This window comes from Chiloscyllium punctatum, unplaced genomic scaffold, assembly GCF_047496795.1.
Source record: "Chiloscyllium punctatum isolate Juve2018m unplaced genomic scaffold, sChiPun1.3 scaffold_697, whole genome shotgun sequence".
In the NCBI taxonomy this organism is placed as follows: Eukaryota; Metazoa; Chordata; class Chondrichthyes; order Orectolobiformes; family Hemiscylliidae; genus Chiloscyllium; species Chiloscyllium punctatum.
In genome coordinates, this window is record NW_027310431.1 from 10,001 (window position 1) to 28,519 (window position 18,519).

An 18,519-nucleotide genomic window follows, 5' to 3' on the forward strand; every position below is an offset into this window, starting at 1 on the left:
AAATCTTTTCTGTGGGTGCCTGTTCGTACTGGGCTGTTGGTTACCACAGCAACCCATTCTAAACACCATGCCCTTGCAATTTCTAACCCCTGCTCACACAATATAGTATTGATCCTCTGCAATGAAGACAGTCATTGTCCCTCAGCTACATCATTCAGTTGCCGAGACAGAAATAAAAGGGAAAAAATATCCAATTAATTCTTGCTGTCCTCAGTCAGCTTGGAGCTCAGCAAGACGAGAAATACCACAAATAATTTGGGATTCAGAGTCAAACTTTCCACATGGCTGTGTAGGCGGGGAGGTAACAAAGCCATGCTTTGAAATATATTTGTTCAGTTTCTCACGAAGGCAGATCAAAAGCAGGAAGGCACCAAGAGAGTACCAGCAATTTGAAACATTTGCATTAAAATACAGGTCAATGCAAATGAGCACAGCTCATCAAACTTGACAAAATAGGAAAGAGCTTCGACCCCTGCTTCGTAATGCCAAGTTGACGTGTCGCTGGGTCTCATTCTTGTGATAAAAAGGTCTCCTCTCCCCGCCTGTCCTGCCCATCTCCACCAGGTACAGGGTCACCTCAGTGATAAGCTTCTACCTACCTGGTCCATCGAGCATTTTGGGCTGCATCTCTCTGTACTGTACGAGATGCAAATCACATCCCCAAGACACTTGCAAATCGAAAGGTGAAAGGGAGGGAGGAATGTATACTAATTAACATGGAAATAATATTTAAAAACACCTTCAGAACTAAAAGCTGACAAGACTGTAGCACCAGATGGATGTCATCACTGAATTTTAAAATAAGTGGCATAGGTAGGACAGGGGTGAAGGCAAGAGGGAGGGAGCGAGGGAAGGAGGGAGGGGTGGGCAGGTGAAGGAGGGGTGTGTGTGCTTGTGCGTGTGTGGTATGTGTGGTGTGTGTGTGTTGGTGGGGGGGGGGGGGGGGGGGGGAGAAGAGAATGGCAGGGGAGAGAGTAAGAGGAAAAAAATCTACCAAGGCTCCAGCTCCAGACCACTGTTTAGTGAGCCCTGGATTCCAGAGACCAACACAGCGAGCAAGACCTGGGGTCCTGGTCTTTACAAACAGCAGCTCAATACTCATCATTTACACTGAGCAAGTGTCTATCTGCAGTCAGCTGACTCAACGAAAACCAGGACTCACTCTGAGCAATCTAAAACAGAGACTGGGGCAGCTTCAGATTCATATTTAGAAAAACATCTCCATCCTTACTGGTTGATTGTCGGGAATCTTCATTCGGTGGCGTGTCAGCTTCTGGAGGTCCCACACATGCAGAGGCTATTCGCATAGTCACCGACCCTTTGCCCACACTGATCTTTGATGGGTCTGTTTCTGTGAGGTCAGATAGAGTAAGGTTATAAACCGTTCATCACAATCAAATCAGTTTCATTCTGAAGCATATTCACATTCTCGGCTGGAAAGCTTAACTGCACTTAGCAAAAGTCACTGTATTGCTTGTAATGATGCATTTTAGCAAAAGAACCCCAACCCAGGGGGACAACAGGAGAAGATGTCGAACCTGGTTAGAGATAAAAGTAAAACTGCAGATACTGGAATCCAAAGTAGACAAACAGGAGGCTGAAAGAGCACAGCGAGCCAGACGGCATTCAGGTATTAACCCTAACTTCAGGGCTTGATATGGGGGTAGGGAATGCTCCAATCAGAATAGTGAGGCAATGATAGGTGGGTGCGGAAGGTGGCTACGAGCTGGTTGGTCGATGGAAGAGATGAATCCAGTTGGTAGCTGGAAGGAAGAATCAGCAAGTCAAATTGGAAGGGAGGAGGCAGGGTTGGAAAGGGAGTCAAGGGGTGGGCAGGAAGGTTATTTGAAATTCAAGAACACGTGCCGAGTCCTCTGGGATGTAGGCTGCCCAGACGGAAGGTGAAGTGTTGTTCCCCCAATTTGCAGTCTGATTCACTGCGATAACGAAGGCTGAGGATGGACAAATTAGAGTGGGGACTGAAATGGGTGGTGACCAGGGCGTCCATTTTGGGCCCGGCAAAAATACTTGGCGAAACAATCGCCTAGTCTTCATTGGGTCTCACCGATGTAGAAGAGACCACATCGGGAGCATCAGATGCAATAGACTAGGTTGGAGGAGAGGCAGATGAACCTCTGCTTCAGCTGGAAAGGCAGTCTGGGGCCCTGGATGGAGGTGGCATATGGGCAGGAGTTGCACCTTTTTCAGGTGGAGGGTGGTTTTGGAAGGGTTGGGGTGGGGAGTGGCGAGAACCAAGGAGTGGTGAAGGGAACGGTCCTTGTGGAAGGCAGGGAAGGGTGGGAAGGGGAAGGTGTTCTGGGAGGTAGGATCTAATTGGAGTTGGAGGAGGTCTTTGAGGACGATATGTTGGATGCGGAGGCTTGTGTGGCGGCAGGTGAGGATAAGGGGGTCCCAATTTTTATTATGTTTGGAGGGAGCAGGGTTTACAGCTGTAGAGCGGGGAATGGAGGTGGTGCAGTCGAGGGCTGTCTGAATGAAATGGGGGGAAAACGCTGTTTGAAATAAGAGGACATCTGGGGTGCTCGAGAGTGGAACATCTCATCGGAGACGGAAGAATTGGGAAAACGGGATGGAGTTCTTGCAGGATACTGGGTGGGAGAAGGTGGAGTCCAGTATCTACATCGAAGAGGCCAAACAGTTAAATTTCTTCTCCCATTCCCTCTCCAATAAGTCCATCCTTGGCCTCCTCTATTACCTCAGTGAATCAGACTGCAAATTGGAACACCACCAGTGACCCCCCCCCATCGTATCCAGTCCTGAGGAAAGGGTTAATACCAGAAACATTGACTTCTCCACCTCCTGACGCTGCCTGGCTTGCTGTGTTCTTCCAGCCTCCTGTTTGTCTAGGATACTGAACCCGTTGGCTTTATAGTTGAGCTGCAGTCATGGTGGCAAAAGGCTGTACAATTATTGTCCAATATTATGTCACAACTGTCTAGAAATAATTCAGATGGATCATGTCAGGTGACAGTTCTACTCTCACTGCCCAGGGGTGTTAATTGTTGTGTAATACCCTCAAGGGGCTCTGCAAGAGTTCACGGGTCTGGGAGTTAAGGTAACACCATCCACCATTGACCTCGCCCGACTCCCCAAAGCCCATCCGCCATCTCCAAGGCACAAGTCAGGAATGTGATGGAATAACCCCCCCCAGTTGCCTGGATGGGGGCAGCTCGAACGACATGGAAGATTAATACCATCTAGGACAAAGCAGCCTGCTTGATTGGCACCACATCCATAAACATTCACTCCCGCCATCACCCATACTTAATCAGAGCAGTGTGTACGATTAACAGGGGTACGCAGTGGGGTGCAGGTCTCTGGCACAGTCTGTCCCTGTTGCACAGAAGGGAAAGAGGGAAAGGGGAAGAGTGTTAGTCAATAGTTAGAGGGTCAGATAGAAGGTTTGTTGGGAACGAACAAGACTCGCAGTTGGTGTTTTGCCTCCCAAATGCCAGGGCCTATGATGTCTCGGATCATGTATTTGGGGTTCTGAAGGGAGAGGGTGACCAACCCCAAGTTATGGTCCACATAGGTACCAATGACATTGGTAGAAAAAGGGAGAGGGATGTAAGGCAGGATTTCAGGGAGCTAGGGTGGAAGCTGAGAGATAAAATAAACAGAAGTGATCTCTGCTTTGTTACCTGCACCACGTGATAGCGAGGCAAGTAATAGGGACACATTCAGCTGAACACGTGGCTGCAAGGATGGTGCAGGAGGGAGGGTTTCAGATACATGGATAATTGGGACTCATTCTGGGGAAGGTGGAACCTCTACAAACAGGACGGTCTTCACCTGAACCAGAGAGGTACTCATATCCTGGCTGAGAAATTTGCTGGTGCCATTCAGGTGGGTTTAAGCTAGCTCAGCAGGGAGGATAGGGATGTTCCAGTGCACAGGAGGATGAGAATAGGAAGGGCATGGACAGGATTTCACGGTCACAGAATGTACTGGCAGACAGCAAGCTGGATGGAAGTGTGTCTACTTCAACACCAGAAGTAGACAAAATAAGGTAGGTGAGCTTGCAGCATGGATAGGTACCTGGGACTTCGATGTTGTGGCCATTTCAGAGACATGGATAGAGCAGGGTGAGGGATGGATGTTGCAGGTTCCAGGGTTTAGATCTTTCATGAAGAACAGGCAAGGCAGTAAAAGAGGGGGAGGTGTGGCCTCTTTAGTCAAGGATAGTATAACGGTGGCTGAAAGAACTTTTGACAAGGACTCGTCTACTGAGGTAATGTGGGCTGAGGTTAGAAACAGGACAGGAGAGGTCACACTGCTGGGAGTTCCAGGGATGTGGAGGAGAGGATCGGCAAAACGATTCTGGGTAGGAGTGAAACTAACAGGGGGGTCATTATGGGGGACTTTAACTTCCCCAACATTGACTGGAAATGATATAATTCTAGTATGCTGGATGGATCAGTTTTTGTCCAGTGTGTGCAGGAGGGTTTCCTGACACAGTATGTCAAAGGGCTGACAAGAGGGGAGGCCACACTAGATCTCGTGCTTGGTAATGAACCAGGCCAGGTGTTTGATTTAGTGGTCGGTGAGCACTTTGGAGAGAGTTACATTTAGTTTAGTGATGGGAAGGAGATAGGTACATGCCACAGGGCAAGAGTTAATCGATGGGGCAAGGGCAATTATAATGTGATTAGGCAAGACTTAGGGTGCACAGAATGGGGTAGCAAAATGCAGGGATTGGGGACAATCAAAATGTGGAGCTGGATTAAGGAACAGATATTGCATGTCCTTGATGGGTATGTCCCTGTCAGGCAGGGAGGAAGTGATAAGGTAAGGGAACCGTGGTTTACTACAGAAATTGCATCTCTTATTAAGTGAAAGGAGGTGGCTTATGTGACGTTGAGACTAGATGGTTCAGATGAGGTGATGGAGAGTTACAGATTAGTGAGGAAGGATTTAAAGAAAGATTTAAGAAGAGCAAGGAGAGGACATGAGCAGTCTTTAGCAAATAGAATAAAGGAGAACCCTAAAGCTTTCTACAGGTATGTGAGGAATAAAAAGGATGACTCTGGTAGGAATAGGGCTAGTTAAATACAAAAGTGGGAAGTTGTGTGTGGACCCCATGGAAATCAGAGGGGTGCTAAACGAATATTTCTCATCGGTTTTCACTCAGGAAAAGGAGAATATTGGAGAGAAAAATGAGATGCGAGATATTAGTCTAGAAAGGATTGAAGTTAGTAAGAAAGAGGTGTTATCAATTCCAGAAGGGGTGAAAGTAGACAAGTACCCTGGGCCAGATGCAATTTATCAGAGGATTCTCTGGGAAGCTAGGGGAGGTGGTGTTGAAACCTTTGGCTTTGATCTTTGAATTGTCATTGTCTACAGATTTAGTATCAGATGCAAATATTGTGCCCTTGTTCAAGAAAGGCAGTAGAGATGACCCAGGTAATTACAGACCAGTGAGCCTTAACGTTTGTTGTAGGAAAAAGGTTTTGGAAAGGATTATAAGAGATAAGATTTATAATCATCTCGCAAGCAACAATTTGATTGCAGATAGCCAACATAGTTTCTTCAAGAGCAGGTCATATCTCACAAACCTCATTGAGTTTTTTGAGAAGGTGACCAACCATGTGGATGAGGGTAGGGCAGTTGACGTGGTATACACTGACTTCAGTAAAACCTTTGATAAGGTTCCACATGGTAGGCTGTTGGAGAAAATGCAGAGGCATGGAATTGAGAGTGATTTAGCAGTTTGGATTAGAAACTGGCTTTCTCTTAGAAGGTAGCGAGTGGTAGTTGATGGAAAATATTCAGCCTGGAGCTCGGTTACTAGTGGTGTGCTACAAGGATCTGTTTTGGGACCAAACATAAAAATGTTTGTCGTTTTTATAAATGACTTAGATGCAGGCATAGGTGGACGGTTTAGTAAATTTGCAGACGACACTAAAGTCAGTGGAATAGTGGACAGTGTGGAAGAATGATGTAGAGGGACTTGGCTAAACTGCAGAATGGGACTGAGAGGTGGCAAATGGAGTTCAATGCAGATAAATGTGAGATAATTCACTTTGGGAAGAATAACAGGAAGGTAGACTACTGGGTCAATGGAAAGATTCTTGCTTGTGTGGATGTGCTGAGGGATCTTGGAGTCCATGTACACAGATCCCTGAACGTTGCCACCCAGGTTGATAATGCTGTTAAGGCGGCATCCGGTGTGTTAGGTTTTATTGGTAGAGGGATTGAGTTCCGGAACCGCAATATCATGCTGCAACTGTACGAAAAGGTTAGTGCGGCTGCATTTGGAATATTGTATACAGTTCTGGTTTTAAAAATGTGTTGCTGGAAAAGTGCAGCAGGTCAGGCAGCATCAAAGGAACAGGAGAATCGACGTTTCGGGCATGAGCCCTTCTTCAGGAAAGAAGGGCTTATGCCCGAAACATCAATTCTTCTGTTCCTTTGATGCTGCCTGACCTGCTGCGCTTTTCCAGCAACACATTTTTAAGCCCTGATCTCCAGCATCTGCAGTCCTCACTTTCTCCTACTGTTCTGGTTGCCCTATTACAAGGAAGGACGTGGAGACATTGGAAAAGGTGCAGAGGAGATTTACCAGCATGTTGCCTGGTCTGGAGGGAAGGCCTTATGAGGAAAGGCTGAGAGACATGGATCTGTTCTCATTGGAAAGAAAAAGGCTGAGGGGGGATTTGACAGAGACAAAACGATCAGTGGATTAGATAGGGTGGACAGTCAAAGTCTTTTTCCTATGATGATGACATCAGCTTGTACGAGGGGGCATAGCTACAAATTGAGGGGTGATAGATTTAAGACAGATGTTAGAGGCAGGTTCTTTATGCAAAGAGTGGTAAGGGTGTGGAATGCCCTACCTGCCAATGTAGTTAACCTAGCCACATTAGACAGATTTAAACAATCCTTGGATAAGCACATGGATGATGGTGGGATAGTTTGGAGGATGGGCTTAGATTAGTTCACAGGTCAGCACAACATCGAAGACTGAAGGGCCTATGCTGCGCTGTATTGTTCTATGTACCATCTACAAGAAGCACTGGAGAAATCCACCAAGACTCTTCAGACAGCATTTTCCAAATCCATGACCACAACCATCTAGAAGGATACAGCCAGCAATACACGGGACCACCACCACCTCTAAATTCCTCTTCAAGCCACTCACCATCCTGACTTGGAAACATATTGCCCTTCCTTCACCGTCATTGAGTCAAAGTCCTGGAATTCCCTCCTGAAGGGTATTGTGGGTCTACCTACAGCACATGGTCTGCTGTGGCTCATGGTCTGTGTGAAACTTGCTCTTCAAAATCTCCTCAGGAACAGGCAATAAATGTTGGCCCAGTCAGCCAGGACTAAAAAAATGCTGTCAGTGATCGCATGGGAAAGAAACTTTACAAGAGAACTAAACATCTTACTGTGTTTTTTGAAGAGGTAACAAAGAGGATTGATGAGGGCAGAGTGGTAGATGTGATCTATATGGACTTCAGTAAAGCGTTCAACAAAGCTTCTCATGGGACACTGGCGAGCAAGTTAGATTGCATGGAATACAGGGAGAACTTTCCATTTGGATACAGAACTGGCTCAAAGGTGGTGGAGGAGGGATGTTTTTCAGACTGGAGGCCTGTGACCAGTGGAGTGCCACAAGGATCAGTGCTGGGTCCACTACTTTTTGTCATTTACATAAACAATTTGGATGTGAGCATAAGAGGTACAGTTAGTAAGTAAGTTTGCTAATGACACCAGAATGGAGGGGTGTAGTGGTCAGCAAAGAAGGTTACCACAGATTACAATGGGATCTTGATCAGATGATCCAATGGGCTAAGAAGTGGCAGATGGAGTATAATTTAGATAAATGCGAGGTGCTGCATTTTGGGAAAGCAAATCTTAGCAGGACTTATACACTTAAAGGTAAGGTCATAGGGAGTGTTGCTGAACAAAGAGACCTTGGAGTGCAGGTTCATAACTCCTTGAAAGTGGTAGGTAGGATCATGAAGGTGGTATTTGGTATGCTTTCCTTTATTGGTCAGAGTATTGAGTGCAGGAGTTGGGAGGTTATGTTGTGGCTATACAGGATATTGGTTAGGCTACTGTTGGAATATTGCATGCAATTCGGGTCTCCTTCCTATTGGAAGGATGTTGTGAAACTTGAAAGGGTTAAAAAAAATTTACAAGGATGTTGCCAGGTTTGGAGGATTTGAGCTATTGGGAGAGGCTGAACAGGCTGTGGCTGTTTTCCCTGGAGCATTGGATGCTGAGGGGTGACCTTATAGATGTTTATAAAATCATGAGGGGCATGGATAGGATAAATAGTCAAAGTCTCTCGCTTGGGGTGAGGAATCCAGAACTAGAGGTTTAAGGGAAAGATATAAAAAAGCCCTAAGGGGCAACTTTTTCTGGCAGAGGGTGGTACGTGTATGGAATGAGCTGCCAGAGGAAGTGGTGGAGGCTGGTACAGTTGTAACATTTAAAAGGCATCTGGATGGGTATATGAATAGGAAGGGTTTGGAGGGATATGGGCAGGATGCTGGCAAGTGGGACTATGTTGGGATATCTGGTCGACATGGACGAGTTGGACTGAAGGGTCTGTTTCCGTGCTGTACATCACTATGTCGTGCATTGTTTAAAGTGTCCAATAAACTAGCTTCTGTAAACACACAGAAGACCCTGTTAGCTCCACTGGCTCACTCAAGGGTGTAAAGCCTCCATTACAAACTTATTGAACATTGGAAGAAGGAATACCGAACAGTCAATCACATCTTCCTATGCAGGACGTACTGGGGAAGGTCAGTCCCAGGAGATTAAAGTCTTCCTCATCTTCAAAAGGGTGTCCCCTTATTTCAAATCTGTGCTTACTGGCTTTACATTCCCTCCCCACAATGAGGAGAAACATCCTCTCAGCATCTACTCTGTCAAGCCCCAAAATCCTAAATGTTTCATGAAGATTACACTCATTTTTCTGAACTCCAATCAGTACAGGCCTAACCTGCTCAACCTTTCCTCACGAGACAAATTGGCGGCAGTGACTCAGTGGTTAGCACTGCCACCTCACAGCGCTAGGGACCCAGGTTTGATTCCAGCCTTGGGTGACTGTCTGTGAGAAATATGCACATTCTCCCCATGTCTACGTGGGTTTCCTCCCACAGTCCAAAGATGTGCAAGTTAGGTGGATTGGCCATGGGAAATTGCCCATAGTGTCCAGAGGTGTGTCGGCTAGGTAGGTTTGCCATGGGAAATGCAGTGTTACAGAGATGGGGTGGGTCTGTTTGGGATGCTCCTCAGAGGGTTGGTGTAGACTCGATGGGACGAATGGCCTGCTTTCACAACTGTAGGGATTCGATGTTTCTACGAAACCCCGAGATGTCAGGAATCAGCCAAGTGAGCACTCTCATCATTGGACTGTTTCCAGTGCAGATAAATCTCTCTCAGTAAGAAAACCAAAAAACTGTCCAGTATTCCAGGTGAGGTGTCACCACTACACTGTACAGCTGCAGAAAGGTGGCTATAAATAACACAATAACCCAGCGTTTAAATGGGCTGACCTGCATTGGGAAACAGCTCAGAGATCTTACTGGAGATTGTTTAGTGGACAACTCTGGGTTGGAGAGGTGAAGCAGCAATTTCAATACAATACAAAACCAATAACAGTAATTTTAACAATCACACAACACCAGGTTCTAGTAAAAAAGGTTTATTTGGAAGCACGAGCTTTCGGAGCACTGCTCCTTCATCAGGTAGCTACCTGTCAAAGAAACAGCGCTCCGAAAGCCAGTGCTTCCAAATAAACCTGTTGGACTATAAGCTGGTGTTGTGAGATTTTTAACTTTGTCCACCCCAGTCCAATACTGGCACCTCTACATCATGGCAATCATTTTAACAAACATCTAGTAACATAACCAACACAATACTGAGCACACTGTAGATAATTAACATATGAAGTTTGCAAAGTTAGTGAATGTGTAGTAGCGATGAGTACAATGAAAATTAGGGCTAAGCTGCAGAAACGGTAAGCTACTTGGATTATGAATAGATGTTCAATCGGGCATATTCACAATATCAGGTTAATTGGCCTCCTTAATCCTTCTCCCTCCCAATCCCCAAATCTCTGTGGGCAGCTCTCTCAGGGGATGTCTCCATGAAAACATAAACTCAACGAGCAGTGTTTGATGGTTTGCATGAACATGCGGACTAGTATCACATTGAAACTAATTCAGACAACTTCCAACTGGGCAGATATTTCCTCAAGGCCCCAACGTATACACCATCCCCCGCTCACCCTTAACTAAACCCTTCCTGGGACCGAGGATCAACGGGTGATCTCCAATTTAAACCAACAGTGAGTGGAATAAATTGGTACTAAACACCTCTCTCACACACCTGAGCAACATCTAACTAGCACCCCATCTGGTCAAGAATGCCAGAGTTCAGTTTAATTGCTTAACTAACTCTGAATCAGTCAGGCAAGCACCGCTCTTTAAAGATATTTTAATCGATTTTAGAAGAGGCTGAAAGCTATGCCTTCAAACCAAAAGTTAAAAATCACACAACACCAGACTTTAGTCCAACAGGTTTATTTGGAAGTACAGGTATTCTCCCGTTTTTCAAAAGTTTGCTTTACGTCATTTCGCTTTTACAAAAGACCTACATGAGTACCTGTTTTCACTAACCAAAAGAAATCCAAAGAGGATTTTCGTTTTTACGAGAAAAGGCAAAATTTTTCCCATATAAATTAATGCTTCTTCGCTTTACGCCATTTTGGCTTACCAAAGGTTTCATTGGAATGCTCTGCTTTTGGATGGCGGGGGTTACCTGTATGAGCTTTTGGAGCAGGTGGAGCGGGACGAGAGGACACAGAATTGATAGCAAAAGATCATAGTGCCATACAAACATTGAACAAACCTAGACTTTTGTTCCAAATAAACCTGTTGGACAATAACCTGTTGTTGCGTGATTTTTAACTATGCTCACCCTCGTCCAACATCAGCTCCTCCATATCATTCAAACCCAAAGAGAGCCCCAGAGCTTTCAAGCAAACAAACGCCTGAGGGAACACAATGAGAAGCAGGAAGGTGGATGTCTTGGAGATGAAATTCTTGCTGGTTCTTCGAAATGCCCAGAATGTGAATGACCCGGCAGCACATGACGGAGGCAAAAAACCGCCCGGTGAGGATTATTTCCAATGGGAGGGCAAAGTGCCGCCCTGCCGATTCATGTACCTGTTGGTAGCAGTGTGCTGGAATAACTTTTCAGTTTCTTCACCGGGTGAATTTTCACCGCGGAGACAGCATGCGGGGGGACCCAGGCCTCGGTTGCTGCAGATAAAACAAAACGAAAACTGCTCGTCCACAGCAAGGTCACAGCAAGGTACCAGAGACCCCGCCCACCCTTGCCCCCAAATGTGGTATAAGGGAACTTCAAACGGCTCACTGTGGTCAAGCAGAATAACACACAGGGGGTGTGTTACTGCAATTAGAGTGAAAACACAGAATTTCAATCCAACTGTGGGAGTGAAAGGAGGGTTTTCAGATACAAGGGCTGAAGAAACAGTCCACATGAAGGGTGCATTTCTTGAGGGAGAGTCCACTTCCTTGGGAAGGGAGAGAATTTACCATAACACCATAAAGGTGATCTTTCAGCCCATCATGTCTATGCCAGCTCTCCAGACAGTAATCATCTGTCCCATTCCCTAACTCTTTGCCCATAATCCACAGATCTAGAACTGTTGAAAGCTAGTCAGAAAGTGGATGGTGTGGAATCCTGGTACACTGACTAGTCGTCTCATCACTGATCATTGTTTGTTCTCAATATCACTCTATCCACCAAAGGTTCGAATTATGAGGGCTGGATGGCCACTTTCATGCTATTATGAAGAATTCTCTCCAGTCCCAAGGAAGTGGACTCTTGCTCACAGAGGCTCATCAGGGTAAATTTTCAAACCCTTGGAGCTATAGACTCCCATTCAAATCCAGAAAATGAACCCCCTACACAGCGACTCAGCAGGCTGACCTAATCCAACCTCAAATCCGATTCCACCAACTGCATTTAACAGGCCTATGATATGCAGTTTTGATTCTGTATATCACCGACAGAATGGTCAATAATTTGCCAGGAAATTAACACTGCCCAATTCACAATAGACATGTTCACAAATTAGACTCATGGACTAGTTAAAGAATGAAGGATTGGCACGTTAAGCATTCGTGGAACTCTGTACGTGTGATATTTTTAAAAAGGTAGAACAGAAAATACTGGGAACGCAGCACAGTGGCAACAAAAAAAAAATTTAAACTGGTTAACTTCCCAGATCAAACCTTTCCTCAGAACTGAAATAAAGACTCAGATCTTTATTCAAAAGACCTGAGCAAAAATATTTTTTTATTTCAACGTGGGCTTCCTTAAGCTTTTCTTTTGCGAATGTGTACAGAATTGTCACCTTAAATCCGACAGCTTGAGAATGAACCTTCTGCTAACTGTATATCCACCAACCTCATAGGGAACAGGTTCAATGTAGTGCAAAGCTGCAGGTAACCAGGGCCCAAAGGCCCACAAACAGCGAGAGATCAATGGGAGATACACTTTTTGAGTAATAATAGAGCAGATATCCCCCACTCTTCAAATATTGCCACGGAATGTTTTGCCTGCACCCAAGATAGGAGACAGAGCCTTAGCTTAACATCTAAAAGGCTGGACCTATGAGCAGTGTTGCACCCTCTCAGTAGTACACTGGGTTGGCAACCTGTACTATAGAAGTGATCCCACAGATCTACCAGAAATCAGGGTATAACTACTGAGCTAACAGGATAACAGTTTTAGGGAGGAAGTGAGGACTGCAGATGCTGAAGATTAGAGTCGAGTGTGTGGCGCTGGAAAAGCACAGCAGGAGAGTTGACGTTTCAAGCATAAGCTAATCATCAGATTCCTGATGAAGGGCTTATGCCCGAAACGTTGACTCTCCTGCTCCTCGGATGCTGCCTGACCTGCTGTGCTTTGCCAGCACCATATTCTTTGACTCAGGATAACAGCTTCAGTCAGCCTCGAGTTGAAAGGAACAAAATGTAAGCTGGAAGCAATACAACATTCATTTCATCACTGTGAGCAGAAACAAAAACCAGGTGTAAAAAGCTCATTAGAGGTCACCAGCAGGGAATGGGACAGAGAGCTGACAATTAAATCTACCTCATTCTACAGAAAGCAGGGTTGCTGATCCGCATTCTCCTGGTCAATCAGAGTCCTGAACCTTAACTCACAACCAGGACACAGTGGGAGGACGAAAATAGTGCGATCAAAATGGGAATAGGAGGAGAGGATGGCGGATTGAACTGAGTTGTAGTAAGCGATCAAGACTATAACTGTAAACAGAGTGGGATCCCTATCAAATCATTCACCCAAATGGGTTTCAATCTTCCCAAGAGAATGCCAACACCCCAGCTGCCTGACCCAAAATTCCCAGGCCTGCCTATCTGGCCCTGGTCTCCTTTCTTTATTCTTCCATGGGATGTGGGCATTGCTGGCAAGGACAGCATTTGTACCTGATCCCTAATTGCCCTGGGATCGAGTGGTTTGCTGGACCATCTCAGAGAGTGGTTAAGAGTCAACCACATTGTTGTGGGCCTGGAATCACATGACGCAATACTGGCAAAGGACAAAAGACCTCCTTCCCTAAAGATCATTCGCCCTTTAGTCATTTTCAACTTCCTAATTGGATTAAGAATCAAGAGTTCAGAGCTAAAAGAGATAGAGAAAGACGGGGTTAGGTTCCTTTATTTTCATTCATTCTCTGAATGTGGGCATTGCTGAAGAAGCCAGCATTTACAATCCACCCCTACTTGTCCAGAGGTCAGTTAAGAGCCAACCACCTTGCTGTGGGTCTGGAGTCATGTGTAGGCCAGACTGGGCAAGAATAGCAGCTTCCTTCCCTACAGGACATGAGCAAACTAGACAGGTTTTTCCAACAATCAACAGTGGTTTCATGGTCATCATTAGACTCTTACACCCAGATTTTACTTTGCATCGAATTCAAATTCGGCCTCAGTGGGATTCAAACCCTGACCCACTGAGCATTACCTGGATCTCTGGATTAACAGTCTAGCAACAACACCACTAAGTTATTGCCTTTTATTTCTTGGTGGGGAAGAAAGGGTTAAATCCAGGCTGGACATAGGATTCCTGAGCCTCTCCTGCCCCATCCAAAGCGTTGTCCCAAACAGCTACATCTCTGCCCCAGGATGGAACCTCCACCTGGAGATCGCCTGCAACCCCACTGGCAACTGCACAGGTAACTCCTGGGATTTTACATTTCCCTGGGCCTTCCTTCATCAATGACCCACATTGCAAGTTACCCCCAAAGTTACACTGAGTATCAAAAAGGCAAAACAGTCCAGGATGCTGCCTGAGCAGTCAACAGAGTGGGCAAGTTCAGAGCGAAGAGAGCATGAGCTCCCAAATCACAGGCAATCAACAGAACAATTCATTACAGCTTCAGGGAGAAGCGCGGTCTGTAACTCACTGACAGAACATCCCTTTTGAAAAGAAGAAATAGAGAACGCACCAATACCTTGATCATGCTGCTGCTGGTTTGTTGGAAGCCCATTCACAATTGTCTGGGATTCAGTGCCTTCAGCCTCTGTTAAAGGAAAGAGGGAATGAAACAGTAATAGTTAGATCGCCAGGCACCAACTTCATTCAGACTGCAGCAGCAGAGCACCCATGGGAAAGCCAAACATTGAAAGCAATGAGTTGTAGCCACAGGGTGGTTAGCACTAAATCAGTGAACTCAATCCCAACATACAGCCATTTCTTTCCCACCCTTTTCATTTTCTGCTCGTGCCTTACTCTTGGCTCATTTCAACACATTTCCTGCAATGCCTAGTGTCCTACTGAACCAGATATTCCTCACACCTAACTCCAGGAAGTGCATTGGTTGTTCAACTGTAGGTTGAATCATGGTGGAGTCCCTTCCCATTCCTGCTTACCAACAACTCAAGGACATGAGGGAACCGCAGGAGAGGCAGTAATGAAACACAGCTGTCTTCACATCCCCATTCTCTCTGTTGAGGTAATAGACAAAAGAACTGGAGGGGGAAGAGGAGACCCTGAGGCTTGCAGCCAGAGGGAGCCCATTCAGCCCATCGCAATCCATGCGGTCTCTCTGCAGAGAGAGTCCCACTCCCCCAGCTTTTATTCCCGTAACTGAGCAAATTTATTTCCTTTGAGGGTCCATTCAATTTTCACTTCAACGTCATTGATCATCTCTGCTTTCCCTGCCCTCAGAGACACAGAGGGTGGTACATGTATGGAATGAACTGCCTGACGAAGTGGTGGTGATGGTTTTTGGAGGGGGCGCGGGGAGAGCCTGGTCAGCATGGACCCTATGTGCTTGAAGGTAGGCCCTGAAGGAGTATAGTGGAACAGAGACACCTTCAGGTGCACAGTTCTCTGAAAGTGGAGTCACAGGTAGACAGGGCAGTGAACAAGGCTTCTGACACACAGGGTTTGAGTTATCGGGAGAGGTTAGACAAGCCAGGAGCTTTTTTTCTTTAGCGTGTAGGAGGCTGAGGGGGGATCTTATAGAAGTGTATAAAAGATCATGAGAGGCATGGATAGGGTGAATGCACTCAGTCTTTTTCCCAGGGTTGGGGAATTAAGGACTAGGAGGAATCAGTTTAAGGTTAAAGGGGAAAGAAGAGGGGCAACATTTTTTTAAACCCAGGGGTGGTACACATAATGGAATGAGCTGCCATTAACAATACTTAAAAGGCTTGGACAAATACATGAATAGGAAAGGTTTAGAAGGACTTCAACAGCTTCCTCATTTCCCCTTCCCCCACCTCATCCTAGTTTCAAACTTCCAGCTCACTTACTGTCTCCTTGACTTGTCCGACCTGCCTATCTTCTTTTCCACCTATCCACTCCACCCTCTTCTCTTTGACCTATCACCTTCATCTCCTCCCCCACTCACCCATTGTACTCTATGCTACTCTCTCCCCACCTCCACCCTCCTCTAGCTTATCTCTCCATGCTGCAGGCTCACTGCCTTTATTCCTGATGAAGGGCTTTTGCCCGAAACGTTGATTTCGCTGCTCGTTGGATGCTGCCTGAACTGCTGTGCTCTTCCAGCACCACTAATCCAGTATTTGATTTTCAGCATCTGCAGTCATTGTTTTTACCAAGGTTTAGAAGGATACAGGCCAAGTGCAGGGAAATGGGGTTAGCGTGGATGGACATTTTGGCACGGACCAGTCTGGGCCGAAGTATTGTGCAGTAGGACTCTATGACTGAAGGGGGAATAATGGCAGAGCCATTGAAAAAGGGCAAGGAGCAGAGTTAACTGGATAATCATAGCTACAGTGACTCAAAATAGCCTCTTTTGGTCAAAGCAGCACTCTTTCAAGGGTTATTGAAAACAGCCAGAATAATTGTGATGTGACAGGAACCCCCAAGGGTGAAAGAATCAACATTCAAACCATACTGCTACAGGAAACAAAAAGCCATCCCACAGTTAGAAAATAAATGAATATCAACATGAACGGAACAGATGACAGTAACAGCCCCTCCCCCACCCATTCCAGCTCTATCAATGGTCTATCAACCAACACTTGCCTATTGTAGCTTCTATACAAATACACGCCACAGGTCCACTGCTTAAATGGAAGAGGAGCCAAGCCTATATCTCAAAAATATTTACAACAGCGGCAAAAAAATCCTCCTTGGCCCTTTTAGTGCCCTTCTGCAATATGTGAGAGTAGATCACCTCTCTCAGGCCACGTTAGGGAGTGAGCTGAAAATATGTTGCTGGAAAAGAGCAGCAGGTCAAGCAGCATCCAAGGAACAGGGGAATCGACGTTTCGGGCATAAGCCCTTCTTCAGCCTTTCCTGAAGAAGGGCTTATGCCCGAAACGTTGATTCTCCTGCTCCTCGGTTGCTGCCTGACCTGCTGTGCTTTTCCAGCAACACATTTTTCAGCTCTGATCTCCAGCATCTGCAGTCCTCACTTTCTCCACGTTAGGGAGTGGTCAGTCTGCAAGCCAGCAAGAGCTGAGCTCTGCTGACTGACTGTCGTGGGCCTTCCATGCCCATTGGCAGAGTGGGGAGGAGCCAGGCACCATTGTGAAGTGACTCATCCAGGAGTTATGAATCACAGAGGCCTGAGGCACTCCATCATTGAAGTCACATGGGCGGCCAACTGTAAGAATGAAATAAAGACAGAGCTGCACCGACAGACAAACACAAAGAGCGCAAGAGCGAGTGAGCAAGCAAGAAATAAAAAAATGGAAATAGGCAGAGAGATAGCTGCTGATAAACAGAGATAAATACCAGGTAGGGTATACGGGAGAAGCCTGAATAGTTGAAACTGGGCTGCCACTGCAGGGAGCAACCCACACAACACAAGACTTGGGTTTGGGAGTGGGAAAGGGTAACTGAAATAGAAATGGTGTTCACATCCTGAGATTGTTGAACTCGATGGGGAATCTGAAAGCTGTAAGGTACCTTGGGTGGAAGACCTGGTGTTCCTCCAGCTACCACTGAGCCTCACTGAAGCACTGAAACAGGCCGGATACAGAAACATTGGCAATGGCAATATGAAGGGCGTGTTGACTTGTCAGGCAACAGGGGACAGACAGCAGCATCAAGACCACATGCTGATCAGCCATGATTGTACTGAATAGCAGAGCAGGTTCGAGAGGCCAAGTGGCCTGATTAAAGTCCCACCTCCTATTTCTTTGTCAGATAGTCATAAATGCATTAGAAATGCCCAGAAATGAAAAGGTCCTTTCATTTGGAGTTGAGTATTCATTTTCATCCAACAAGGTCCCCACATTCAACATTCTGTTGATAACAGCATGTGTTACATAGGAGAAGGAAGTGGATGCCATTCAGCCCCTCGCACCATTTGATAAGGTATTGGCTGATCTGACTGCGACCTTACACCACTTTCTTGTCCAAGCATGTACCCTTTGACTTCTGTGTCACTCAAGAACGTATGCAACGCTGCCTAAAATGACCCAGCGTTCACGCTCTCCAGGGAAGAGAATTCCACAGTCCATGAGCATCCAATAGTAAACATTTCTCCTCGTTTCTGCCTTAATTTGAGACTGTTTAATTATTAAACCATGCCCCTTGTCTATTCTCTCCCAGTCCGCTGTCAGGCAAAGTATTAAATGCCTTATGTCTACATACAATGCACCAACTGCCTTCCCCTCATCAATCTTCTTCATTACCTCTACAAAAATCTCCAGCAAGTCAGTAGTTACATTTCAAGGAGGATAGGAAGCCGAAGTGTTTGAAGTTAAAAATCACACAACACCAGGTTATAGTCCAACAGGTTTAACTGGAAGCACTAGCTTTCGGAGCGCCGCTCCTTCATCAGTGGAAGTGTTTGAACAACAGCTGGAGTTTTATTACATGATATGTTAATCTACCAGGCAGCAATGGAAGACTGAGCTATTTCCCTCCAAAAGGGCTGATGATGTCATCACGATGCCACGTGATTGAGCTCTTAAAGTAAAAATCCAACATGCTTAACAC

At 45.9% G+C, this 18,519-nt stretch overlaps 1 pseudogene; it reads right to left on the bottom strand.

Moving 5' to 3' along the window:
• LOC140473726 (uncharacterized) overlaps positions 1–18,519 on the bottom strand; it is a 42,453-nt pseudogene that overhangs the window by 6,628 nt on the left and 17,306 nt on the right.